Source organism: Nuphar pumila, chromosome 16 (genome assembly GCF_984573655.1).
Source record: "Nuphar pumila chromosome 16, dmNupPumi1.hap1.1, whole genome shotgun sequence".
Taxonomy (NCBI): Eukaryota; Viridiplantae; Streptophyta; class Magnoliopsida; order Nymphaeales; family Nymphaeaceae; genus Nuphar; species Nuphar pumila.
The window spans coordinates 5,146,622-5,167,053 of NC_143264.1; the positions used below are offsets into that span (position 1 = coordinate 5,146,622).

Sequence of the window (20,432 nt, forward strand, 5' to 3'; positions counted from 1 at the left end):
CAGTTCTTTCACGCCCTCTGCGGGAATACTTCATTCCCACAGATTATGTGCAGGCATCCTGCATTCGGAGACCCGATGTAGGAGCGCCGCATTATGAGATTAAGGCCAGCATTATTCAGATGCTTCCATCCTTTTATGGCCTTAGTCATGAGGATCCCTACCGACATTTAGATGAATTCCTCGAAATCTGTTCTACTGTTAAGATACAGAATTTCGATGATGATACGTTGAGGTTGACTCTATTCTCCTTTTCATTGAAGGACAAAGCCAAGTATTGGCTAAAATCCTTAGATTCTGTAGAAATAGAGTCATGGGATCAATTGCAACAGGAGTTTCTTCGGAAATATTTTCCCATTGGTCGTACGAACCAATATCGTAGAGCCATCACTAGCTTTTCAGAGCTAGATGGTGAGCGCTTTCATGAGACATGGGAGAGAATGAAGGATCTCCTCAGGAAATGTCCCCATCATCAGGTGCCAAAATGGCAACTAGTGCAGAGCTTCTATGATGGATTGTCTGACAAGAATCGTCAGATGATCGACTCTTCATGTGGAGGGACATTCATGTTGAAGAGCGAGGACGAAGCATGGAGGCTATTTGATACATTGGCCGAGAATTCACTCCACCATGCTTCGAGCTCTCATTCTGATAGAGCCACACCCAGCATTCAGAAGAAAGCTGGTGTTCTTGAGATTGGTCCATCTACTGCACTACAGTGCAAGGTAGACATGATTGCTCAGAAGCTGGACCAGCTCCTCTCAAGACCATCTACTACACAGCAGGTGTGTACTCTTTGTGCCAGTCCGACACACGAGATCATTGAGTACCCTTCGGCAGCTCAGTACCCTGAATTTGTTCAAGAACAAGTTCAGGCAGCTCAGGGTTACGTCAGACCGCCGAATAACCCATTTTCATCGACATATAATCCAGGTTGGCGTAACCATCCCAATTTTTCATGGAAGAATCCACAGTCTTCCACACAGATGCCTACACCCTCTCAGCCAGTTCGTCAGCCATCTTTTACTCAGTCATTTCAAAGACCGAACTATTCTCAGTCTTCTTCTTCTTCTGTCACTCCCCCGATTCAGCAGGAGTCTGCCCCGCAGACATCTTTTGAGGAGAGACTTCTTCAGGCATTCCAAGAGGTGAAAACCTCTAATCAAAACGCCTTCGAGAAGTGTAGCCAGATTTTGAGCTCGCATACGCAGTCCATTGCGAAGTTAGAATCGCAAATGGGACAGTTAGCTGAGGCTATTAGTAGGAGACCCGAGGGTACATTGCTGAGTCAGGCTGTGATGAACCCGAAGGGTAAGGACCAGATGACTGGAGGCCTATTTCATACTGAGACACAACAACAGGCTAAATCAGTTATGGCTTTGAGGAGTGGACGTGAGTATCACGTCGAGAGCAGAGAGCGAGAGAGTAGAGAGAGGATAGAGGAGCCAGAGACCATTGTTTCACCTACGTCGGCTCAGCCATCATTATCATCCCCATCTCCATCATCATCATCCTCAGAGAAGAAGAAGGATAGGAGTGAGCCTTCTCACAAAGAGGAGGAGCCAACAGAGTATATTCCTCCTCCACCCTACCCCAAAGCATTAGAGTCTCCCGGATATAGAGGAAAGCAAGGTGCGAAGATCCAGGACATGCTTGACATCTTCAAGCATGTACAGATCAACCTACCTTTGCTCGATGCTATTCAGCAGGTGCCGGCATATGCCAAATTCCTGAAGGAACTATGTACGTAGAAGCGTAAATCTAGAGAGAGAGTTCCTAACAGGGTCCATCTGACTGAGTAGGTGAGTTCAGTACTTCAGCATCAGACATCACCAAAGCTCAAGGACCGTGGAACCCCTATCATTGCGTGTACGATAGGAAACATCCGGATAGAACGCGCATTGCTTGATCTTGGAGCAAGCGTGAACATTCTGCCCGGATATTTCGTTGATTCTTTCGGGCTAAGAGAGATGAGATCGACTCCTATTACACTTCAACTGGCAGATCGTTCTGTCAAGATACCGAGAGGTGTCTTGGAGGACGTGCTAGTTAAGGTGGATGACTTTTATTTTCCAGTCGATTTCATTATTCTTGATATGAAAGGAGTAGACAGCCAGCACCAGACTCCGATCATTTTAGGCAGACCATTCTTGGCGACTGCCAATGCGTTCCGATCATTTTAGGCAGACCATTCTTGGCGACTCCGATTATTTCATTATTCTTGAGGAGAGACTTCTTCAGGCATTCCAAGAGGTGAAAACCTCTAATCAGAACGCCTTCGAGAAGTGTAGCCAGATTTTGAGCTCGCATACGCAGTCCATTGCGAAGTTAGAATCGCAAATGGGACAGTTAGCTGAGGCTATTAGTAGGAGACCCGAGGGTACATTGCCGAGTCAGGCTGTGATGAACCCGAAGTGTAAGGACCAGATGACTGGAGGCCTATTTCATACTGAGACACAGCAACAGGCTAAATCAGTTATGGCTTTGAGGAGTGGACGTGAGTATCACGTCGAGAGCAGAGAGCGAGAGAGTAGAGAGAGGATAGAGGAGCCAGAGACCATTGTTTCACCTACGTCGGCTCAGCCATCATTATCATCCCCATCTCCATCATCATCATCCTCAGAGAAGAAGAAGGATAGGAGTGAGCCTTCTCACAAAGAGGAGGAGCCAGCAGAGTATATTCCTCCTCCACCCTACCCCAAAGCATTAGAGTCTCCCGGATATAGAGGAAAGCAAGGTGCGAAGATCCAGGACATGCTTGACATCTTCAAGCATGTACAGATCAACCTACCTTTGCTCGATGCTATTCAGCAGGTGCCGGCATATGCCAAATTCCTGAAGGAACTATGTACGCAGAAGCGTAAATCTAGAGAGAGAGTTCCTAACAGGGTCCATCTGACTGAGCAGGTGAGTTCAGTACTTCAGCATCAGACATCACCAAAGCTCAAGGACCGTGGAGCCCCTATCATTGCGTGTACGATAGGAAACATCCGGATAGAACGCGCATTGCTTGATCTTGGAGCAAGCGTGAACATTCTGCCCGGATATTTCGTTGATTCTTTCGGGCTAAGAGAGATGAGATCGACTCCTATTACACTTCAACTGGCAGATCGTTCTGTCAAGATACCGAGAGGTGTCTTGGAGGACGTGCTAGTTAAGGTGGATGACTTTTATTTTCCAGTCGATTTCATTATTCTTGATATGAAAGGAGTAGACAGCCAGCACCAGACTCCGATCATTTTATTCAGACCATTCTTGGCGACTGCCAATGCGTGTATCAATTGTAGAACCGGAGCCATGGATCTCTCGTTCGGCAATCGAAAAGTCAAGCTGAATATTTTCAATGCCGCGATGGGTCCAGCAGGAGACATGGACTGCTTTCATGTAGATATTGCACATGAGTTAGTAGAGGAGCAGCCCGAGTTGTACATTACTGAGGATTCTTTAGATTTGTACCATATAGAGAAGAATAGCGGTGTAGATAGTGTAGAAGTGCCTAGAGTGTCGTCAGAGAGACCACCTTGGGGAGCTGTCAGGGAGCCTCTTCCACCACTTGCGGAGACCCACGCCAAATCGTTGATCGAGTCACCTCCGAAACTTGAGCTGAAGCCCTTACCAGATTCACTCAAGTATGCTTATCTCGGAGATGATGAGACTCTGCCTGTGATCATCTCGTCCTTGCTCACTGAGGAGCAGGAACAGAGATTGCTGACTATTCTTCGAGAGCACAAGGCAGCGATTGGCTGGGGAGTTGCTGATCTGAAGGGGATTGATCCTTCATTCTGCATGCATAGAATCCATTGTGATGAGGAAGTCAAGCCATTTAGGGATATGCAGAGAAGGATGAATCCCAACATGAAGGAAGTGGTGAAGAAAGAGGTGGTGAAGTGGTTGGATGCCAGAATCATTTACCCTATTTCTGATAGCCAGTGGGTCAGTCCGATTCAGGTTGTGCCGAAGAAGTCAGGACTCACTGTGGTTGAGAACGAGAAGGGTGAGAGAATTCCGATGAAGACCACTACAGGATGGCGAGTCTGCATCAATTATAGGAAGCTGAATGTGGCAACTAGGAAAGATCATTTCCCATTGCCATTCATTGATCAGATCTTAGAGAGACTCGCAGGGCAGAGCTATTACTGCTTTCTAGATGGATATTCAGGATACAATCAGGTAGCTGTCCATCCTGACGACCAGGAGAAGACCACATTTACATGTCCTTATGGCACCTTCGCGTTTAGACGTATGCCGTTTGGGCTCTGTAATGCCCCGGCTACTTTTTAGAGGTGCATGCTTGCTATCTTCTCGGACATGATTGATGATGTGATGGAAGTTTTTATGGACGACTTTTCATTGTATGGCTCTTCTTTTGAAGATTGCCTCCAAAAACTTACTCGAGTACTGAGTAGGTGTGCGGAGACAAATCTCATTCTGAGTTGGGAAAAGAGCCATTTTATGGTCCAGGAGGGAATTGTGCTCGGACACATTGTGTCCAAGCGTGGTATTGAGGTTGACAAAGCGAAGGTGGAATCCATTTCCCGTTTGACTCCACCCACCTCTGTGAGGCAGATTCGATCATTTTTAGGGCATGCGGGCTTTTATAGGCGGTTCATAAAAGATTTCAGGAAAATCTCTCAACCGCTATGTACGTTACTGTTGAAAGACCAGCCCTTTGTTTTCGGTGAGGATTGTATGAAGGCCTTTGAGATTCTCAAAGAAGCCTTGATTACTGCACCTATTTTGAGACCTCCAGATTGGACTCTCCCATTTGAGATTATGTGTGATGCATCTGATTATGCTATGGAGGCTATTTTAGGACAACGCGTTGATAGGAAGCCCTATGTGATCTACTATGCGAGTAGAACTCTGTCTGATGCTCAGATGAATTATACTACGACAGAGAAGGAGCTACTTGCGGTAGTTTTCGCATTGGATAAATTCAGGTCCTATTTACTCGGTTCGAAGGTGGTTGTCTATTCTGACCATTCTGCATTGAAATATTTATTGAATAAGAAAGACACCAAACCGAGATTGATTCGTTGGGTTCTTCTACTACAGGAGTTTGATCTCGAGATTCGAGATAAGAAGGGAAGCGAGAATGTAGTAGCAGACCATCTTTCCAGACTGATCGTAGAGACCACGCAGGATCAGAGTCCGATCAATGATTCTTTCCCCGACGAGCAGATCATGTCAGTCAGTACAACGCAGTTACCCTGGTTTGCAGATATTATGAACTATATGGTTTCGAGGCAGATACCTGAGCATTGGAACAAGAATGAGCGTGAGAGATTCCTATCTCAGGTGAGGCACTATTATTGGGATGAACCAGAGTTGTTCAAATACTGTGCAGACCAGATCATTAGGAGATGTGTTCAGGAGGAGGAGTACCAGTCCATTCTGAATTTTTCCCATTCATTAGCCTGTGGAGGGCATTTTAGTAGTAGGCAGACGGCTGCAAAGGTTTTGCAGTCAGGATTTTATTGGCCCACACTTCACAAGGATGCTCATGAGTTCTGTAGGCGATGTCTGCGATGCCAGCAGATTGGAAACATGTCCAAGAGGGACATGATGCCCTTGCTTCCGATTTTGATAGTCGAGATTTTTGATGTTTGGGGCATTGATTTCATGGGACCATTTCCGCCTTCATTCGGAAATTTATACATTCTGGTGGCGGTTGATTATGTGTCCAAGTGGGTCGAGGCTGTGGCAACCAAGACCAATGATCACAGAGTAGTGCTTAAGTTCATTAAGCACAACATTTTCAATCGTTTTGGGGTGCCACGTGCGATGATTAGCGATGGTGGCAAACATTTTAGGAATGTACAGATAGCTTCTCTTCTGAGAAGATATTCTGTCAATCATAGATTCACCACGCCGTACCATCCGCAGACTAGTGGACAGGTTGAAGTGTCCAATAGGGAGATTAAGCGAATTTTAGAAAAGACAGTTCGTCCGGACCGCAAGGATTGATCCCAGTGCTTAGATGATGCACTTTGGGCATATAGAACTGCATTTAAGACTCCCATTGGCATGTCCCCGTATCGCCTTGTATTCGGGAAAGCATGCCATCTTCCTGTCAAGCTAGAGCATAGAGCGTATTGGGCTATCAAGAAATTGAATTTTGACCTCACCCAGGCCGACAAAGAAAGAGCACTGCAGCTCTCAGAATTAGAGGAACTCAGGAATGATGCATATGAGAATGTCAAATTATACAAAGCTCGCACGAAAGCATTTCATGATAAGCATATTGTCAGGAAAGTGTTTGAGCCAGATCAGAAAGTGTGGCTATACAATTCTCGTTTGCATTTATTCCCAGGAAAGTTGAGATCGAGATGGACAGGTCCTTACATCGTGAAAGAAGTATTTCCCCATGGAGCAGTGACATTATTCGATCCTATGACCCAAGGTACATTCAAGGTAAATGGGCAAAGACTGAAGCCCTTCATTTCAGATGCCTTGCAGGATGGTGAATGTGAGATAGTGCATCTCACGAAGGCATGAGGATTCAACCAGAGGGATGTATCATATGTACATTAATTTGTCTTTCATTTCAGTGTTTTTCTTTATTCAGTATTTCATTTCATATGTGCTAACATTTGTTTTGATGTATGCAGAATGAATCTAACACTTAGTGTATCAGTTACCAGGTGCATGGAAGAGCTTTCAAAGAATTCAAAGATCAGATGAAATTCAACTTCAAAAGCTCAGAGCAAATCAGGTTGTATCTATCCTTTCTCCCATATTGTTGTTAATGTCTTTTAGTGTGCATGAGCATTACATTTTTACTTATTTTGTATGCCACTAGGGACAGTGTCATTCAAGCATGGGGGGGTGGTTTAGATGCTTGCACACAAAAATTTCAATTTTTTTTTGTATGACTGGTAATCTAAGTAGGCATTTGAGAATAAGTTGTAGCATATATGATTATTTTTGGCATAATCTAACAGTTTATAAATAAGCCCCATAATTTTTTTTTCTGAACTGAGTCAAATAGAGTAGTTATTCATGAGAAAATTCAAAGAAAATATAGTATTTGATTGTTAGAAAATTTTGAATCACTTTAGTATAAGTATGCACAGTATGTTTTCTGAAAGAAATAAGCAATGGAAAGATGTGTTTGAAAAATGAGTTTAAAAGAATAGAGCTACATTTAGTTGTTGATGTCTTCGTGAATCCTAGTAATGGAACTCAGACATGAGATGAAGTGTTTGAGTATCTTAACGAAAAGGATAACGAAGGAGATCGTCTTCTTGTCTAAGTCGATATCTGTGGCCTTTGTAGTTCGAGTAAGTAGAATCTGAAGGGTGTTTTACACCTGGTGCCCCAAAGCCAGCTAGTTTGGGAGCCACCGGTTCGAAAGCTTGTTACATGGACTGCATAGAAAGCCTAAGAGATAGAGACATTGCACAAGACGAGAGGAAAACTATACGTAAACTATTAGAATAGAAGGTCTAGTGACTCGAGCAATTAAGTCCGAGGGATACTTTGTATCTAATGCCCTAAGGCCGTTCGGCCTGGGAGTCACTGACCCAAAGCTCGCTACACGGGTCACGAAAACTAACTATTCGAAATAGTGCTCATATGAGAAGAATGCTCAAGAAACAAAAGTTGAGAAAAAAAGAGTGAAAATGAAAGAAAAAGAATGTGTTGAATAAGTAGATTTCCATTGCTTAGGCGTATATGTGTATTACTATGCAGAAAATATACAAGTGAGAATAAATGAGTAGAACATGAGAATACTTGACTTTCTGAGAAAAATCATGAACTAGCTACAATATTAGAAAAGTGAAGGAAAAGAATTTTTACTGTGGTGGCATGAGATTTTTAAACTCGTTTTGAGAATGTCAATTACATGAAATATTTGTTACAACTGCATTCTTAAGAGCCTAATTTTTTTTGAAAAATCATCCTCGCACTTCATTGATGTTTGTGGGTAGCATCTCTGCAAACCCTCACGAGACCTTACTCGTCCACTAGTGAAAGCTAGGGGTTTAAAGGGCTTGTTGCATACGCTAAATGCAACCGTGATTCCTAGGAAAGTGAGTTAGTTTTTATGCATTCATAATTAGCATTTCTTGTCTCTGTTGCATAGAATAATTAGGGTTTGTTAAGGGACTAACAAACATTCAAGCATGGGGGTATTTGATGATGCATGAAATGCACATCATGTAAACAAGTTTTTCATGCATTTTGTATCAAGTTTAAGGTTTTAAACCCATGTTTAGATGTGTTTTGATAGTAAGGGGTTATGGTTCGAATTTCAGAAAAATCGGAGTTAAAATGAGAGAGTTATGGCTATTTCAGTGTTTGGGCACGGATTTCGAGGTGGATCGGATCCATATCCGAACCAATTAGGTTAATTGGACCTTGGATCAACTCTTAGAAAGCCCAAAACCCAACCCACATGCCTATCCATATCCATTTCAAAAAGTTTTTCTGAAAACCCCCCAGAAAGTGGCGCCTAGCAAATTTTATTTTTTTAACCTTCTTTCTGAAAAATGTCAAAACTATAAATAGTTTTTTTTAAAGAACCCTAGGCGTCTTTGGCTGTGTTTGGATGCCCCTTGCAGTGAATCTACTCCAGCAACTCCTTCCTCTCCATCTTCCCCAACGTTTTGGCCATTGAAGACCGATCTATGCTTGATTTTCAAGCATATTTTCGATCTCTCTTTTATTTCTTTCCATTTCTTTCTTCCTCCTTGCTGTAGTTTCACCATTTTTCTGTATTTTTGCAGGTGTAGCAGAGGTGGAGACCATTAACCTTGGGCGGGAGTGCGAAACACACCACAAAGGTGAGCCGGCCCTACCTCCATCCGGCTTTCTACACCCTCCGATCGAGAATCGGCTCACATTCCATCGTCGGTGGATCTCCAACGTGTAGCAGCTGCAAAGGTGCCATTTTTTGGTGAAGTACAACATTCTCGAACTGTATAGGACGTTCATCTCCAGCCACGGTCCGCTCTTCTTCATCCCCCCGGTCGTCGGATCTTCCAAAAGGTAGGTCTTCTTCTTCCTTCTCTTCTAGCTAAAACCGAAAGTGTGTGTTGGTTTTCTATTTTTGATTTTCTGAGTGTTTCTTGTTTTCTTTTTATTTTCAACCTTAGAATAGAGTTCGTGCATAGGCCAGCACGTTAGCTTAGGTTTATTTATTTGCTTGATTCATTTGAATCAAGTTTTTGTTGATTTTTCATCCTTTTTATAAAAATCGGCTAGATCTTCATCTAGTCGATTCTTCAAGTTTGTCATAGGTGTTCTTGGGGCTGTTTTACAGAAAATCCAATAAAAAAGGTGTTCATTTTGATTCACCTTAGTCGGTTTTGTGTGGGTTGCATTTGATTTTGATTGAAAAGAAAAATCAAAAAATCGGCTAGAATTATTCTAGCCGATTCTTGATTTTCACAAAAATAATTTCTTGTTTTGATATTTTTTTTTTCGTCCAGCATGTGTATTGAGTTGTTTTGCTGAAAATCCCATTTTAAAAGTTTATTTTAATTCATTGTATTCGTGGGTTTTGCTTATCTTGTTTTGATTTTATTTTTGAAAAAGAAAAAAAAAATCGGCTAGGATTATTCTAGCCGATCTTTGTATTTTTGTTAAAATTATGTGTTGATGTTGGTAAACCGTGTAGTTGCTGTGTGTTTTGGGTGTTAACAGCAGTATATAGTCGTGTTAGTTCATTTCATTCATTTAGGCTAGTTCTAAATAATCGTTTTTAGCATTTTTTGTTTTTGTGTTTTGAGTCTATTGAAGAAAATTACAAAAAAAAATCAAGTTTTCTTTTCTTCATGTTTTTAATTCCAGCATAGTGTTGTTCTTGTTAGCATTTGTGTAATTAGGAGTTCTTTTTATTATTTTCTAATTTAGTTTTATCAAAATAGTGGGTATTTAGTTTTATTGCTTTTTGTTAATTTATATTTATATTTTTTTATTTTCGTGTGGATCTTCTTCTTCCCCAAGGTGGGGCGGCAGCCATTAGAGCTCCTATTGAGCTCTAGGTTGATTTTTTTAGAAAGTCTTAATTGCCATTAAGTGAGTTAGGAAGGTGTCTAGGTTCAATGTATTAGGGTTTTATCTCCTAGCCGTTTTTAGTGGTCATTTAAGTAGGTTTTGGTAATTAGGGCAGCATTTAAGTTTAGAAAATCGTGTTTTTCAATTAGGCCTTTCCATTACCTAGGTGAGTCTTAAATTCTTTGGTTATAGAGTCTTAAATTAGGGGTGTCGACTTTTAGGAATGAGGTCAATTAATGTATTGAGGTTGGGAAAAGCTTTTGGAAAGAGGAAATTCTTCAAAAATCGTGTGATGTATTTAAAGAAGATTTGAATTTTTGAAGGGGCATTAAAGAAGGAGTTACTCCTTAACTTTGGAAAGTGTTTTTGGAATTAAACAAAAATTCCAATCTAGGTTCCACGATTTCCATAGAGCATTAAAGGCAATTCAATTCTATTTTGAAAAGCAAAACTTGGGGATTTCTAGATTGGAGTTTTTGTTTTCCAAAGAGGCCTTTAAAAGCAAGTAAGGAAAGTAACTCCCTCATTAAGTGGGACGGTTTTTGAGAATCCAATTTATTTTAAAGTTTGAGCATTTACCATTATTACTTTATTTTCCCAACCTTCTCCATTAAAATCGTGAACTTTGGATTAATTGTATGTTAATTAAGAGGTTGCTGCTTTAATCGACCCCAGTTAATTGAGGCAAACCCTAGTTTAAACCCACTTGAGTCTAGTCAAGACCACACCTAGGTCGAGTCAACCTTAGTCCACCTATTGAAACCTACCCTAACCGAGTTAACCTAGTTGACTTAGTTAGGTGTGCCTTGTGTCCAAGTCAACTTGAACCCTAGCCCAAGTCAAACACAACTCGAGCCTAGTCAAAGACCTAAACCTAACTCGAGTCAAACCCTAGTCTAAACCTAGTGAGTCAACCGAGCTTACCTTATCCCATTCGAGCCTAGTCAAACCTAAGTCGGGTCAAACTTAGTTGAGTTAACTCAACTCGAACCTAGTTGACTAAGTCAACCCTAAACCGAGTCCAAGACCTAGACCTAACCCTAACCAAGTCTAGTCAAGTCAACCTAGCCTAGCCTAAGTCAAAGTCAAGACAAACCCGAGGTCGATTCAACCTTAACCCAGTCAATCCAACCTAAGTTTAGGTCAACCGAGCCACCTAAATCAAGCCGACCCTAGTTGACTAAGTCAACCCCAAAACCAAACCCAACTAGTTCGGCCAAACCTAGCCGAGCCCACACTAGTCCGAGTCGAGTCAAACATAGCTCGAGCCTACCCAAGTTAACCACACCTTAGCTAAGGCTAAACCGAGTCCATTGAAGTCAACCGACCCTAGTCCTAGTCGAACCCGTGTCTTATTGTTCCATTTTAGTCCCATATTTTTTGTTTATTTACTTATAGCGATTTTAGATTAGCTAATGTAGTTATTTCTTTAATTGTTTAGCCAAAATTTATAATTGTTGATTTGATTGGTGTTTGTTAGTTTATCGTTTGTTGATTAGTTAGTTAGTATAGTGTAGTTAGTTTATAGTTGGTACATCATTTAGTCATATATTTAACTACATTATTTAGTGTTTCGATTGTAATTGCATTAGTATTTCATTTAGTGCATAGTCATAACACGCATGTCATATTTCGTGTAGAGTTCATTTAGCTTTATTATAGTTAGCATCTGCATATAATCAGTTATATAGAATGAATTAAGTTTGTATTGCATGTAGATTACATTCTTAGTGGGTAAAATAGTTCACATAGTGAATAATACACTCAAATAAAAACCAGATTTTTGCCCTGTCACACCAGCATTATTTTCTGTGCAAAAATTCTGTGTTTTCCAAAAATTTTTATTCTATTCACTGGATTGACATGTTATTTGACTGCAAACCAAATTTCAGCTCATTCGGAGTTAATTTGGTCTGATTTTTAAGCGTTTTGCGAAAACCGCTTTTTCTGGATTTCAAATTACAGGACTGTCGATATCCTAATTTTTCCCAGATTTGAAACGCTTATATCTGGAGTTCCAGATATCATTTTTTCATTCTGTAAAAACTGTCAGATTGTTTAATCTGTCAGTTGCAAAACAGAACAAATTTCGGGAAAATCCGACCTAGTTTGCCTTGTCAAACAATGGTTTTCTGATAACCTGTCAGAAAGCTATTTTGCACTAGTTAGGGGCATTTTCGTAATTTCCTTAGATTCGGCATTTTAGGCCTGTTTTCATTAGTTTCTGCATTTTAGGAGTTTCATAATCATCATACAGCATTAGTAGAAGTAATTTGGTTAATTTTAGAAGTAGTTTAGTATTTTATTTAATTTTTGTTTGATAAGTAGCATTTGTTTTATTATTTTCGTAAAATTAGAATTAGTATTAGTTACTGTTTGCATTATTAGAATAGAATACTAACTCGGTATTTTTCTGCATTTTTAGGTTGTAAAGCATATTTAGTTTCCAGGGTTATCTTCCAAGTGTGAGGAGCGAATCATTGGCGGAAAGACGGAAATACCCTTGGTGTGGAGCAGAAGAAATAGTTGCTTGTTTATTTTCATTTTAGTGATTAAATGTATTTGTATTAGTTTTATAACTGTAGATTGACATTTGTCATTAATAAATTAAATTTTCTAGAAATATCGTGATTAAATCCTGTTCCCTGAGGATTCGACCCGTACTTACCACTTTGTGGAAAGTCGGTTTTTATATTTTTGGTTGACGATTTTCCAAAGTTTATTGAAAATAACTGTTTTAAAAAGATCATTTCAAAATGTCAACCAAATTTTGGCGCCGTTGCCGGGGAACGGCGAATTAATTACTTTATTTCTTAGATTTTGATTTATTAATTTGTTTTAGTTAGTTAATTAGTTGTTTTATTTTTAGTTAGTAGGATTAGTAAGTGAATATAGGATTAACATAGTTAGTAAATATAGGATTCACGTTCTGTTCTTTCTAGGATTCACTTGAAATTCATTCTGCAAGGAGCTATTAGACAGGTGGGTTTTAGAAAAACTTAGTTTGTGATTTCCTTTATTTATCTTTTCAGTACTTTAAAGTAGTTTAATTTGTTATTTCATTTACTTAGTTAGATCATTCTGACATAATTAGTTTAGCATATTTGTTTAGTAGTTGTTTATTTTGTGTTATTTACATTTTCGTACCTGTGTTAGTTATTTTTTTTAGATTTAGGTCGTTTGCTTACATCTGGTCTTAGTACCAGTGTATGCAGGGGCGACGAGGTCTAGGAACCCCATTACACCCATTTGTTGACAACCCAGAGAGAATTTTACATTCTCATCGAAGTTCGACAACAATGGCTGACATGGATCCTCCACCTCCACCTCCACCCCCAGTTCTTTCACGCCCTCTGCGGGAATACTTCATTCCCACAGATTATGTGCAGGCATCCTGCATTCGGAGACCCGATGTAGGAGCGCCACATTATGAGATTAAGGCCAGCATTATTCAGATGCTTCCATCCTTTTATGGCCTTAGTCATGAGGATCCCTACCGACATTTAGATGAATTCCTCGAAATCTGTTCTACTGTTAAGATACAGAATTTCGATGATGATGCGTTGAGGTTGACTCTATTCTCCTTTTCATTGAAGGACAAAGCCAAGTATTGGCTAAAATCCTTAGATTCTGCAGAAATAGAGTCATGGGATCAATTGCAACAAGAGTTTCTTCGGAAATATTTTCCCATTGGTCGTACGAACCAATATCGTCGAGCCATCACTAGCTTTTCAGAGCTAGATGGTGAGCGCTTTCATGAGACATGGGAGAGAATGAAGGATCTCCTCAGGAAATGTCCCCATCATCAGGTGCCAAAATGGCAACTAGTGCAGAGCTTCTATGATGGATTGTCTGACAAGAATCGTCAGATGATCGACTCTTCATGTGGAGGGACATTCATGTTGAAGAGCGAGGACGAAGCATGGAGGCTATTTGATACATTGGCCGAGAATTCACTCCACCATGCTTCGAGCTCTCATTCTGATAGAGCCACACCCAGCATTCAGAAGAAAGCTGGTGTTCTTGAGATTGGTCCATCTACTGCACTACAGTGCAAGGTAGACATGATTGCTCAGAAGCTGGACCAACTCCTCTCAAGACCATCTACTACACAACAGGTGTGTACTCTTTGTGCCAGTCCGGCACACGAGATCATTGAGTGCCCTTCGGCAGCTCAGTACCCTGAATTTGTTCAAGAACAAGTTCAGACAGCTCAGGGTTACGTCAGACCGCGGAATAACCCATTTTCATCGACATATAATCCAGGTTGGCGTAACCATCCCAATTTTTCATGGAAGAATCCACAGTCTTCCACACAGATGCCTACACCCTCTCAGCCAGTTCGTCAGCCATCTTTTACTCAGTCATTTCAAAGACCGAACTATTCTCAGTCTTCTTCTTCTTCTGTCACTCCCCCGATTCAGCAGGAGTCTGCCCCGCAGACATCTTTTGAGGAGAGACTTCTTCAGGCATTCCAAGAGGTGAAAACCTCTAATCAGAACGCCTTCGAGAAGTGTAGCCAGATTTTGAGCTCGCATACGCAGTCCATTGCGAAGTTAGAATCGCAAATGGGACAGTTAGCTGAGGCTATTAGTAGGAGACCCGAGGGTACATTACCGAGTCAGGCTGTGATGAACCCGAAGGGTAAGGACCAGATGACTGGAGGCCTATTTCATACTGAGACACAGCAACAGGCTAAATCAGTTATGGCTTTGAGGAGTGGACGTGAGTATCACGTCGAGAGCAGAGAGCGAGAGAGTAGAGAGAGGATAGAGGAGCCAGAGACCATTGTTTCACCTACGTCGGCTCAGCCATCATTATCATCCCCATCTCCATCATCATCATCCTCAGAGAAGAAGAAGGATAGGAGTGAGCCTTCTCACAAAGAGGAGGAGCCAGCAGAGTATATTCCTCCTCCACCCTACCCCAAAGCATTAGAGTCTCCCGGATATAGAGGAAAGCAAGGTGCGAAGATCCAGGACATGCTTGACATCTTCAAGCATGTACAGATCAACCTACCTTTGCTCGATGCTATTCAGCAGGTGCCGGCATATGGCAAATTCCTGAAGGAACTATGTACGCAGAAGCGTAAATCTAGAGAGAGAGTTCCTAACAGGGTCCATCTGACTGAGTAGGTGAGTTCAGTACTTCAGCATCAGACATCACCAAAGCTCAAGGACCGTGGAACCCCTATCATTGCGTGTACCAATGGAAACATCCGGATAGAACGCGCATTGCTTGATCTTGGAGCAAGCGTGAACATTCTGCCCGGATATTTCGTTGATTCTTTCGGGCTAAGAGAGATGAGATCGACTCCTATTACACTTCAACTGGCAGATCGTTCTGTCAAGATACCGAGAGGTGTCTTGGAGGACGTGCTAGTTAAGGTGGATGACTTTTATTTTCCAGTCGATTTCATTATTCTTGATATGAAAGGAGTAGACAGCCAGCACCAGACTCCGATCATTTTAGGCAGACCATTCTTGGCGACTGCCAATGCGTGTATCAATTGTAGAACCGGAGCCATGGATCTCTTGTTCGGCAATCGGAAAGTCAAGCTGAATATTTTCAATGCCGCGATGGGTCCAGCAGGAGACATGGACTGCTTTCATGTAGATATTGCACATGAGTTAGTAGAGGAGCAGCCCGAGTTGTACATTACTGAGGATTCTTTAGATTTGTACCATATAGAGAAGAATAGCGGTGTAGATAGTGTAGAAGTGTCTAGAGTGTCGTCACAGAGACCACCTTGGGGAGCTGTCAGGGAGCCTCTTCCACCACTTGCGGAGACCCCCGCCAAATCGTCGATCGAGTCACCTCCGAAACTTGAGCTGAAGCCCTTACCAGATTCACTCAAGTATGCTTATCTCGGAGATGATGAGACTCTGCCTGTGATCATCTCGTCCTTGCTCACTGAGGAGCAGGAACAGAGATTGCTGACTATTCTTCGAGAGCACAAGGCAGCGATTGGCTGGGGAGTTGCTGATCTGAAGGGGATTGATCCTTCATTCTGCATGCATAGAATCCATTGTGATGAGGAAGTCAAGCCATTTAGGGATATGTAGAGAAGGATGAATCCCAACATGAAGGAAGTGGTGAAGAAAGAGGTGGTGAAGTGGTTGGATGCCGGAATCATTTACCCTATTTCTGATAGCCAGTGGGTCAGTCCGATTCAGGTTGTGCCGAAGAAGTCAGGACTCACTGTGGTTGAGAACGAGAAGGGTGAGAGAATTCCGATGAAGACCACTACAGGATGGCGAGTCTGCATCAATTATAGGAAGCTGAATGTGGCAACTAGGAAAGATCATTTCCCATTGCCATTCATTGATCAGATCTTAGAGAGACTCGCAGGGCAGAGCTACTACTGCTTTCTAGATGGATATTCAGGATACAATCAGGTAGCTGTCCATCCTGACGACCAGGAGAAGACCACATTTACATGTCCTTATGGCACCTTCGCGTTTAGACGTATGCCGTTTGGGCTCTGTAATGCCCCGGCTACTTTTTAGAGGTGCATGCTTGCTATCTTCTCGGACATGATTGATGATGTGATGGAAGTTTTTATGGACGACTTTTCATTGTATGGCTCTTCTTTTGAAGATTGCCTCCAAAAACTTACTCGAGTACTGAGTAGGTGTGCGGAGACAAATCTCGTCCTGAGTTGGGAAAAGAGCCATTTTATGGTCCAGGAGGGAATTGTGCTCGGACACATTGTGTCCAAGCGTGGTATTGAGGTTGACAAAGCGAAGGTGGAATCCATTTCCCGTTTGACTCCACCCACCTCTGTGAGGCAGATTCAATCATTTTTAGGGCATGCGGGCTTTTATAGGCGGTTCATAAAAGATTTCAGTAAAATCTCTCAACCGCTATGTACGTTACTGGAGAAAGACCAGCCCTTTGTTTTCGGTGAGGATTGTATGAAGGCCTTTGAGATTCTCAAAGAAGCCTTGATTACTGCACCTATTTTGAGACCTCCAGATTGGACTCTCCCATTTAAGATTATGTGTGATGCATCTGATTATGCTATGGAGGCTATTTTAGGACAACGCGTTGATAGGAAGCCCTATGTGATCTACTATGCGAGTAGAACTCTGTCTGATGCTCAGATGAATTATACTACGACAGAGAAGGAGCTACTTGCGGTAGTTTTCGCATTGGATAAATTCAGGTCCTATTTACTCGGTTCGAAGGTGGTTGTCTATTCTGACCATTCTGCATTGAAATATTTATTGAATAAGAAAGACACCAAACCGAGATTGATTCGTTGGGTTCTTCTACTACAGGAGTTTGATCTCGAGATTCGAGATAAGAAGGGAAGCGAGAATGTAGTAGCAGACCATCTTTCTAGACTGATCGTAGAGACCACGCAGGATCAGAGGCCGATCAGTGATTCTTTCCTCGACGAGCAGATCATGTCAGTCAGTACACCGCAGTTACCCTGGTTTGCAGATATTATGAACTATATGGTTTCGAGGCAGATACCTGAGCATTGGAACAAGAATGAGCGTGAGAGATTCCTATCTCAGGTGAGGCACTATTATTGGGATGAACCAGAGTTGTTCAAATACTGTGCAGACCAGATCATTAGGAGATGTGTTCAGGAGGAGGAGTACCAGTCCATTCTAAATTTTTCTCATTCATTAGCCTGTGGAGGGCATTTTAGTAGTAGGCAGACGGCTGCAAAGGTTTTGCAGTCAGGATTTTATTGGCCCACACTTCACAAGGATGCTCATGAGTTTTGTAGGCGATGTCTGCGATGCCAGCAGATTGGAAACATGTCCAAGAGGGACATGATGCCCTTGCTTCCGATTTTGATAGTCGAGATTTTTGATGTTTGGGGCATTGATTTCATGGGACCATTTCCGCCTTCATTCGGAAATTTATACATTCTGGTGGCGGTTGATTATGTGTCCAAGTGGGTCGAGGCTGTGGCAACCAAGACCAATGATCACAGAGTAGTGCTTAAGTTCATTAAGCACAACATTTTCAATCGTTTTGGGGTGCCACGTGCGATGATTAGCGATGGTGGCAAACATTTTAGGAATGTACAGATAGCTTCTCTTCTGAGAAGATATTCTGTCAATCATAGATTCACCACGCCGTACCATCCGCAGACTAGTGGACAGGTTGAAGTGTCCAATAGGGAGATTAAGCGAATTTTAGAAAAGACAGTTCGTCCGGACCGCAAGGATTGGTCCCAGTGCTTAGATGATGCACTTTGGGCATATAGAACTGCATTTAAGACTCCCATTGGCATGTCCCCGTATCGCCTTGTATTCGGGAAAGCATGCCATCTTCCTGTCAAGCTAGAGCATAGAGCGTATTGGGCTATCAAGAAATTGAATTTTGACCTCACCCAGGCCGGCAAAGAAAGAGCACTGCAGCTCTCAGAATTAGAGGAACTCAGGAATGATGCATATGAGAATGTCAAATTATACAAAGCTCGCACGAAAGCATTTCATGATAAGCATATTGTCAGGAAAGTGTTTGAGCCAGATCAGAAAGTGTGGCTATACAATTCTCGTTTGCATTTATTCCCAGGAAAGTTGAGATCGAGATGGACAGGTCCTTACATCGTGAAAGAAGTATTTCCCCATGGAGCAGTGACATTATTCGATCCTATGACCCAAGGTACATTCAAGGTAAATGGGCAAAGACTGAAGCCCTTCATTTCAGATGCCTTGCAGGATGGTGAATATGAGATAGTGCATCTCACGAAGGCATGAGGATTCAACCAGAGGGATGTATCATATGTACATTAATTTGTCTTTCATTTCAGTGTTTTTCTTTATTCAGTATTTCATTTCATATGTGCTAACATTTGTTTTGATGTATGCAGAATGAATCTAACACTTAGTGTATCAGTTACCAGGTGCATGGAAGAGCTTTTAAAGAATTCAAAGATCAGATGAAATTCAACTTCAAAAGCTCAGAGCAAATCAGGTTGTATCTATCCTTTCTCCCATATTGTTGTTAATGTCTTTTAGTGTGCATGAGCATTACATTTTTACTTATTTTGTATGCCACTAGGGACAGTGTCATTCAAGCATGGGGGGTGGTTTAGATGCTTGCACACAAAAATTTCAATTTTTTTTTTGTATGACTGGTAATCTAAGTAGGCATTTGAGAATAAGTTGTAGCATATATGATTATTTTTGGCATAATCTAACAGTTTATAAATAAGCCCCATAATTTTTTTTTCTGAACTGAGTCAAATAGAGTAGTTATTCATGAGAAAATTCAAAGAAAATATAGTATTTGATTGTTAGAAAATTTTGAATCACTTTAGTATAAGTATGCACAGTATGTTTTCTGAAAGAAATAAGCAATAGAAAGATGTGTTTGAAAAATGAGTTTAAAAGAATAGAGCTACATTTAGTTGTTGATGTCTTCGTGAATCCTAGTAATGAAACTCAGACATGAGATGAAGTGTTTGAGTATCTTAACGAAAAGGATAACGAAGGAGATCGTCTTCTTGTCTAAGTCGATATCTGTGGCCTTTGTAGTTCGAGTAAGTAGAATCTGAAGGGTGTTTTACACCTGGTGCCCCAAAGCCAGCTAGTTTGGGAGCCACCGGTTCGAAAGCTTGTTACATGGACTGCATAGAAAGCCTAAGAGATAGAGACATTGCACAAGACAAGAGGAAAACTATACGTAAACTATTAGAATAGAAGGTCTAGTGACTCGAGCAATTAAGTCCGAGGGATACTTTGTATCTAATGCCCTAAGGCCGTTCGGCCTGGGAGTCACTGAGCCAAAGCTCGCTACATGGGTCACGAAAACTAACTATTCGAAATAGTGCTCATATGAGAAGAATGCTCAAGAAACAAAAGTTGAGAAAAAAAGAGTGAAAATGAAAGAAAAAGAATGTGTTGAATAAGTAGATTTCCATTGCTTAGGCGTATATGTGTATTACTATGCAGAAAATATACAAGTGAGAATAAATGAGTAGAACATGAGAATACTTGACTTTCTGAGAAAAATCATGAACTAGCTACAATATTAGAAAAGTGAAGGAAAAGAATTTTTACTGTGGTGGCATGAGATTTTTAAACTCGTTTTGAGAATGTCAATTACATGAAATATTTGTTACAACTGCATTCTTAAGAGCCTATTTTTTTTTGAAAAATCATCCTCGCACTTCATTGATGTTTGTGGGTAGCATCTCTGCAAACCCTCACGAGACCTTACTCGTCCACTAGTGAAAGCTAGGGGTTTAAAGGGCTTGTTGCATACGCTAAATGCAACCGTGATTCCTAGGAAAGTGAGTTAGTTTTTATGCATTCATAATTAGCATTTCTTGTCTCTGTTGCATAGAATAATTAGGGTTTGTTAAGGGACTAACAAACATTCAAGCATGGGGGTATTTGATGATGCATGAAATGCACATCATGTAAACAAGTTTTTCATGCATTTTGTATCAAGTTTAA

General features: G+C 41.3%; 2 non-coding genes across 2 annotated transcripts; both read right to left on the bottom strand.

The window, feature by feature from the left end:
- Window positions 1-372: 372 nt before the first annotated feature.
- Window positions 373-475, bottom strand: LOC149812762 (small nucleolar RNA R71). The gene has a single exon (XR_016428414.1). It is a non-coding gene; the product is annotated as a small nucleolar RNA R71 (small nucleolar RNA).
- A 13,235-nt stretch (window positions 476-13,710) lies between these two features.
- LOC149812763 (small nucleolar RNA R71) lies at window positions 13,711-13,813 on the bottom strand. Its single transcript, XR_016428415.1, has one exon. It is a non-coding gene; the product is annotated as a small nucleolar RNA R71 (small nucleolar RNA).
- Between the last annotated feature and the right edge of the window lie 6,619 nt (window positions 13,814-20,432).